Raw genomic sequence first — 8,657 nt, 5'->3', positions numbered from 1 at the left:
GCGTGAAGCTTTTAGCCTGTACCCTGTGGCCTGCTAAATGCAGGCATTTAAAAATTATGATTCAGGTTTCCAAAATTATGAGAATTCATTTAAATAATAAATATTGTGTTCTCTATGTTTTTCTTTTATTGACTAAGCCTTTATCTTATACGATGCATGTTTTGAGCATTTCCTGGTTGAAATATTTTAAAAGGGAAACCTGAGGTTCTCCTGCAAGCTCATAATTCTAGGAACTTGGCTGTAAGGGGACCTGTAGACATGTGGGATGCACGCTACAGCAGCCTCAACATCTTGTGTATTTAGCATCCCTGCATTTCAAAATGGCAGCGGGGTTGCTTTAACTAAAGCTCATCAAATGAGCTTTAGTTAAAGTATCCCCACCGCCATTTTGAAGTGTGGGACCCTGAATACATGAAATGCTGCACGTGCTTTAACTAAAGCAGCTCCCCCCACTCCCAGAGCATGTGTAAAGATGCCCTAAGAGATTTTTGCATAATTTCTGATCTGATTGCAAGAAGTGGTAATTTGGAGAAACAATATGCAGAAACTTGTGACTGAACTGAGGATCCTAAATATGAATTTGAAATTTCCTCAAGTCAAAGAGGCAAAACTATCAGGAACTTGCAGTCTTGGCAGGGGGAAATGCAAGAAGGAAAGGACTTCAGACTTAATTGGATGAATAATCAGTTCTTAGGATATAGGAAATACGACAGCAGCCTAGGAGGAATAGAGAAAAAAGATTAATATGCAAAGGTGGCTACATCCTGTGGATCAGTGGGGGATAACATTTTTGGCAAGCAAGCTGTAATTAACCCAGCACCCTCCCCAGGTGCCTCTCTGATCCCCTTCCCCTGTCTGATTTGCTACTTCACTTTCTTTCCCTGTTCTCCCTGCCTGCCCAATGTGCTGCTTTGCTTTCTGCTGCCTACCTATCTGCCACTGATCTGAACGGCCACACACAGAGGCTGCCTGTTCTATGTGTAGCTCCTGTCCCACAGGTTGGCCACCCTGCTCTAGATTCAGCACTATGAGAATAAAATGCAAATTGTCAAGAGGCAAGCTGAGATAGATCTCTCAAGGGTAATCATAACACAAGTGGTTTCTTGGCCATAACATGTGGGGGTGGAAGGTGTGGGGAGGGGAGAGGTCAATGGGAAAGAGAAGTGGCACGGTTACATGAGTTTATGATAAAGATTAAAGGTAGTCTGGACATGGCTTCAAAATTAAATAAATAAATAAAAACTTTTTTTTTTTTAAATAAGGAAGATGAAATTGAAAGTATGGGCAAAGACAATACTACTAATGGCAAAGAAAGTGTAGAAATTCCCAGAACCAAGGTGGAAGCAGGCCTTAAAGATCGTGGTGCATTCAACTCAGGGGGATCAGATACTCTCCATCCCAGAATTCTGAAAGAACTGAGATATAAAATCAGAAGTCTGTTTGCAAGGATTTTTAATAAACACATCAAGTTGGATATAGCATCAGAGAGGTAAATAGTAAATACAGTAGCTGTACTTAAGAGAAGCATAAAAAGTGATCTGGAAAACAAAGGCCTATTAGTCTGAATTCAGTAGTCTACAAGGCTTAAAAACAACATGCGAAAGAATTAAAAACATGGAGAGATACAAAACATTAGATCCAATACTTACAAAAAAAATAGGTGGTGCTCAGGGGAAGATCCAAGGGTTTTTTTGTAGGTATGGTTGCACCCTCCTTCACCACTGACAGCTCTGGTCTCGGCCACTGGACAGACCTGCAGTGAGTTCTCTGCTATTGCCACATCCTCGTTTTCAGCTCCTTTATTGGCTACTGGTTGGGCTTGATATTCTCCTTTGATAGAAAAGATTTTATAGTCAAGGAGAATGCAACAGACCTCAGCTACCTGGACTCCCGTAAAGCACTGCCTCAAGAAAGTTAGTTATAATATATAATAACAGAGAAGACAGGACATATGCCAAAAGACCAACACCTGAATATGTGAGTTTATTTGTGCATGCCTAGTGCTACCCTAATCTACTCTTCTGTTTGGGGTACATCATGTGTGGAGGAGGCATGCACTGCTTCACTGCGGTACTACCTAGCACAGTCTCCAGAGTACAGAGAAAGTACAGCTTATCTTAACAAATAAAAGCTGATTGGGGCCCTGATTACTGTCTATAAATACAGTGTGTGTGTGTGTGCGCGCGCGCATGCGCGTGCTGGGGGGTAAACACCTTGGAGGGATAAGACTATTTATACTGAAGGAGAATTTTGACACAAGAACTGACAGCAGGGGACTTCTTGCTACCTCTAAAACAAGTAGTTGTTTGGGGATGATGAAGAGGCCAGCTGTTCTCTTCTGACCAGTCCACAGCTGGGAGTCAAGGGATAGAGCTGGCCCTTTTCAAGATGGCCATGATGCTTCTGAGGGTTAAGGGCGCCAGACAAATACAATATAAAAAAACAGGCTCTATAAATTCATAGGTAAGACAAACTCTGTCGGGACCTGTGTGTAGGGGAAGCACTTCATTCACAAAGCTTTCATAGAAGTAACACCTTTGCAACACTGACACACCTTCCCAGGACCCCATTCTCATGTTGGTTGGAAGTTCTTCTGAGAATCTCCCCAAAAAAATGATGTGGTTTCAGGCAGTAATAGCTTTTCTATTTTGCTTTGTGTGTGCTTAGAGACTGCTGTATCTCTGTTGGAGGACTTCCAAAGAGAATTACCACCAGTTGTCTTTTTCTTTTAACAAAAACAGGAGTCAAGGAGGGAAAGTCAGTCTGATTTACCAATCTGCTGGCTTCTGCCACATTTAAATCAGATCCTCAATGTTATTCAAATATTTGTTTAAAACTATTTCCACTTTCCCTCAATTCTAATTAAAAGTTACAAAATACATTATTTTCCCAAGACATTAGATCAGAACTGCACTATTCTATTTAAAATCAGAAGTGTCCTTGAAACCCCTTTTAATCTATTACATAAATATGTATTTAGTTAGCTTTAAAAATGCTAATTATTTACTGGTGAGATCAAAACAACTTCTATAGAGTTATTATATTTTACTGAATAAAAACATAGTTAGACAATTTTTGATCTTTATTAAAGAGTATTGTGCGCTGTTGATTAAAATAACTCCTTACAATATGCTCAGGTTGATTGAATAAATATGCACTTAGGATGCCTTCCTTTTCTGTTAAGCCACATATTTACCCAGAAGGTAAGACCAGTTCCTTTTGAGCCTTTTTGATCTATTGACTGAATTCATTTTCATTATTAAACACTAAAATGATGTTATTGATTGCTCAAAAATGTGTTTTCTGTAAACGTGGCAGACACAAATCAAGGAACTTGTCACAGAATGGTTGTGTTAAGTTAAACAACTTTTAAAGATCAGGGAACTTTTAAAGATGTGGGTCCCTTACTATATGGGGGAGACAATTTAATGGAAAAGGCTGAAGTTGTCAATGCCTTTTTCACCTCAGTCTGAGTCAGCTTGGAGATTACTGCACCTGGTAGTACAGATTGGGGAGGACATGAGCAGCCAACAGTGGTGAAAAAATAGGTTAGGGACTATTTAGAAAAGCTATATACAAGTCCACAGGGATGGATGTAATGCATCCTGTGGATGCTGAGGGAGTTGACTGATGTGATCACAGAGTTGCTGGCCATTAACTGTGAAAACTTGTGGTGATTGCGAGAGGACCTAGAAGATTGGAAAAAGGTAAATATAGTCTCCATCTTTAAGAAAGGGAAGAAGGAAGATGCGGGGAACTACAGATCAGTCAGCCTCATCTCAGTCTGTGGAAAAATCATGGAGCAGCCCATCAAAGAATCCATTTCTAACTTGGTGGAGGAGAAGGTGATTAGGAACAGTCAGCATGGGTTCACCAAGGGCAAGCCATGCCCGACCAACTTGATTGCCTTCTACTATGAGATGGCTGGCTTTGTGGGTGTGGGGAGAGCAATGGACATGATATACCTTGCCTTTAGCAAGGCTTCTGATACAGTCTCCCACAACATTGTTGCAAGCAAGATAAGGAAGTGCAGGTTGGATGAATGGACTGTAAAGGGGAGGGGAATCATTGGGTTCAAAGGTTAGTAATCCATGGCTCAATGTCTAGCTGGCATCAAGTGGAGTGCCTCAGAGTTTGATCCTGGGGCTGGTTTTGTTCAATAACTTCGTCAACAACCTGGAAGATGGCATAGAGTGCACCCTCAGCAAGGTCACAGATGACACTGAGCTGGGGGGGACTAGGAGATACACTGGAGGATAGGGCTAGGATTCAAAGTGACCTCAACAAATTAGAGGATTGGGCCAAAAGAAATCTTTTGAGGTTCAAAAAGCACAAGTGCAAAGTCCTGCACTTAGGACAGAAAAATCCCATGCACTGTTACACCCTGCAGACTGACTGGTCAAGCAGCAGCTCTGCGAAAAAGGACCTGGGGGTTACAGTGGATAATAAGATAGACATGTTTCAGCAGTGTGCACTTCTTGCCAAGAAGGCTAACAGCATACTGGGCTGCCTTAGTAGGACCGTTGCCAGCAGATCAAGAGAAGTAATTATTCTACTGTATTCAGCACTGATGAGGTAACATCTGGAGCCCTGTGTCCAGTTTTGGGTCCCCCACTACAGAAAGGATGTGGGCAAGTTGGAGAGAGTCCAGCAGAGGGCAACAAGAATGGTTTGGGGACTGGGGCATATGAGGCTGAGGATTTGTTTAGTTTGCAGAAGAGAAGACTGAGGCGGGTTTTGATAGCAGCCTTTAAGTACCTGAAGAGAGGTTCCAAAGAGGATGGAGCTGGACTGTTCTCAGTGGTGACAGATGAGAGAACAAGGAGCAATGGTCTCAAGATGCAGCAAGGGAGGTTTAGGTTGGATATTAGGAAAAACTCTCTGACTAGAAGCGTGATGAAGCTGTGGAACAGGTTACCTACAGAGGTGGTGACATCTCCATCTTTAGAGGTTTTTAAGGCCCAGCTTAACAATTTCCAGGTTTAACTAGTATTTATAATATCTTATTGGCAGATATACTTTCAAAGCAGAAGAATTTTTTTTCTTTTAGTGAATGAGGAGACAATTATCACAAAGCAAGGAAAAACATTCACAATTTTATGTCCAAATTTTGTGGCCAGTTTATTGCCTCATGTGCAATATTATGCAGATCCAATAGAGTTACAATAAATGCATGGAAATCCAGCACATCAGAGCAGACTTGATTAATCAATTAATCAATTGAGTCTGCTGGAACAGTAAATTGATGCACCCAGTGCTGCTTCAGGTGCCAGTGTATAAGTGGCGCAGCACACAGTAGTGCTGAGAAAATGGTAGGTGGTATGCTTTGAACTAAAACAAGTTTGATGTGCTTTAGTTCAAAGCTCACTGCTACCGTTTTCTCAGCACTGATGCATTCTGAGCTACTTATACACCTGCACCCAATGCAGCACTGGGTGCTTTTAATTAGCACTAAAAGCACCCGGTGCTGCATCGGGAACACATGTAAAAATGCCCAGGGAGACCACTGCTTGATGAATTAGGCTGGGAGCCTGAGGTAGCAGGATTTTGAGTCACTTTTCAAAAGTTTCAATGGAATCAATATATTCCTGTAGAATGTTCTGATTCTGTCAAATCAGTATTTTCTGATGGAAGAAAGTTCCATCAGAAAATTTTGGACTAGGTCAAATGGCAGTCTTCAACTATATCCAAAAGAGCTGTGCTGTTGTAGAGAATATTTTTTAAAATAAAAAATGATATAGTAGGCTGGCAGAGGAAGGTGTCTCTTTTAAAATATCCAATTAATTTTCTTCCTCTTCCATGTTATCTTATGACTTCCTGTTCATTTTTTGTAGCTAGTAACAATTGGCATGTCTAAACACGCCCATTTTCTGTGTAGTAACTGAAATTACTGTGCAGTATGGGCATGCACTGTGCAGTAAATATGGGAACACTCATACTGTCCAGTAAATATGGCAACTTATACCAACTTGAGCATATATTCGATACCTGCATTATGCAGGTATCAAATTTATGCCTGATTAATTACTGTGCAGTAACACACATGTTGGATGCCTTACTGCATAGTAACACTATGCTTGTGGACTGACTTGGGGCTAACGTTAGTCTCAAGTCAGTCCACATACAGCATTAATGTGCTTTAATGCCTGCATGTGTATATGCCAGCCTATTCCTGTTTACTGCATAGTAACTTAGTGTGTAGTAAATTTAAGCTGGCATAAATGCACATGTAGACATGCCCAATGGGTAGTAGAGCTTGTTTGAGTGTAGAATTACAGCAAAATTAAGTGTGAGCCCTCTCTTGGCAACATACCCTGTATAGATGAATTGTGTTCTGAAACCACATCTTCAGGATGTTGACTACTACAATTTCTACATATTTTGGTGTCAGTTGGCTCCCAAATGTACACTGTATAAGGGCAGAAATTAGTGTAACTTATTATTAAAACACAAGATATTAAAAGGCTATGCCCCAGATTCATCTTATTTTGCCTTTCATAGCATTGAATATTCCTGTTCATGACCAAACTATGGGAAACTGACTTAAATAGTCATACTTTATAAGGGCCCATCCTATGTAAGCCTAGCAATTTCTTTTGTTTATATGTCCCTCTATGCTTAAAAGAAGAACTGTGCTTAATATACTACTGTCTGAAACTGAAACACTTGCATGACATATGGCTGAATAGCCTGGAGTCACTGATCTTCATAATATATCTTTCACCATCAATGCTACACTACTATTCTAGCTAATCTATCTGAATGCTCATATTGCTCTTAGCACTTCAATGTCTGACTGCAAATCTGTAGTTATCATTCTATTTTTTATTTTCAAAAGTGACTCGCCTGTCTCTGAGCCTTCTGTGCCATGGCCTGTGTATCCCAGTTGAATATATGCTCCAATCTTGCTGGATTGATATCTCTCTGGCCTTTTTTTTTTTTTTTTTTTTGCTAGAGATCTGGTCCTCCTGACAGATTCTCACTTTATCTTGTTTTTCTAAGCATCACAGTTGTTGTTTATGACCATCTTTGGAGGGTTTTTTTTAATAGTTAGCCAGTATTTTTTGCTTGGCATAACAATTTGTCCACATTGCTTCTTGTTTAAAAAAATAGCATTTTTACTTCTGTGCACACTCTTGTTTACATTCTGCTAATGTCAGCTAATCTCTCTCTTTCAATGGCAGGCTTGTTGTCAGTTTATATAAAAGGCTGTTGCATGTACTTGTGCATTTTATTTTTAGGGTTAGAAAACAGCACAATTAGAATTTAAGTCTCCCTACCTTAGTATTTTGCAGGTAGGCTTACAAGCAGGTATGAAAAGCACGTTCAAGTGGCTGTTATTGAAAAGTAAGCTTGTTATCGCTGAATGACTAGGAAGGCAACCTGAAACTAAATAGATATCTTTTCTTCGTTAATTACCTCATTAAGAAAACTATGAAAACTACAATGATTTATTACATTTATGAAAATATTTAACAAACAGAGGACTCTGATAGGTGCAATGTATGGGGAAAAGCTACAGACTTATGGAACAGGAAATCCATACCTGGACAATACTAACATTCTTACAAAGTATAAGGAAGCAAATGACTGAAAATGAAATCGGTGCTAAAGAAATGATGAAAGAGGATCAGAAAAGAAACTGAATCTTACGATCTACTGCATCCTGGACTATAGCTAGCCTGTTGAGAAGGACAGGATGAATGGGAATAGAAGAGGAAAAAGGAGATCTGATGCCTTTTTTTCTGTGTATCAAGATTTACATAAAAAATAAAGTGTTCTTGCTTAGAAGATTACATCTTTGTAAGAGGGACATGGACTGGACACATGTATGGCAGAAGATTTCCACCCTCAAACAAGTAAAAACAATTGTGAAGTGGAAAGGCATTATAACAAGCCTTGTATTCAGTCATTAAGGTTCCCACAACAATTCCATATGCCGCTGAATACCTGACTGTGTTAGCTCTATTAGCTGAGCATTCAGATGTTAGAGCTTCAGAAGCAGCACCCAGTTGTGCACATAAACAGAGGTCACATTTTGAAAACTCGGTTGGAATATCCTGGGGAGCAGCATGGCTTTATACTGCGCCACTAGTGAATGCTGCCTCTGCAAAGCCAGCTTAACTCACTACAGATTTTGGTATATAGCATATTGTCTACCACAATCCTCTATACAATTTCTATAACTCACTACTCTACTTCTGGCTTGAGGAGCACAATAGAAGCTTACCTACATCCTGCTAAGCTGTGGTTACCTTTATGACTCAGTAACAGCATTTGAAGTTGTCCCACACTGGCTGAATTCAAATTCCAGTGAAAGATAAGGCATGCTATACCTTCAGGGAGCAAACAAATTAAAACAAGAATTCAAGGACATATGCATATTGTACCTGGTCATCCTTTGTGACACACACCAGCAGCTATCCTCCACCATAGAATTGTGAATCCCATCTCTTGTACATTAAGGCATTAGAACTTACCCACTACACAAACGATGCACAAAATGATAATATTTGCTATGGGAGTACTGATGTTTTTGTCAATGCAGTGGTATGCTTGATGCAGAGACTAGGGGCTTTTCACCACTTGTTCATCAGCATCTAGGTGCAGCGTTATATAAACACCTTGAAAACTTTGAAGCATTTCACTTTAAAAAG

Source organism: Gavialis gangeticus, unplaced genomic scaffold (genome assembly GCF_001723915.1).
Source record: "Gavialis gangeticus isolate Ggan-Ray unplaced genomic scaffold, GavGan_comp1, whole genome shotgun sequence".
Taxonomy (NCBI): domain Eukaryota; kingdom Metazoa; phylum Chordata; order Crocodylia; family Gavialidae; genus Gavialis; species Gavialis gangeticus.
The sequence above is the reverse complement of the archived record's forward strand: the minus strand, read 5'-3'. Positions refer to the sequence as shown.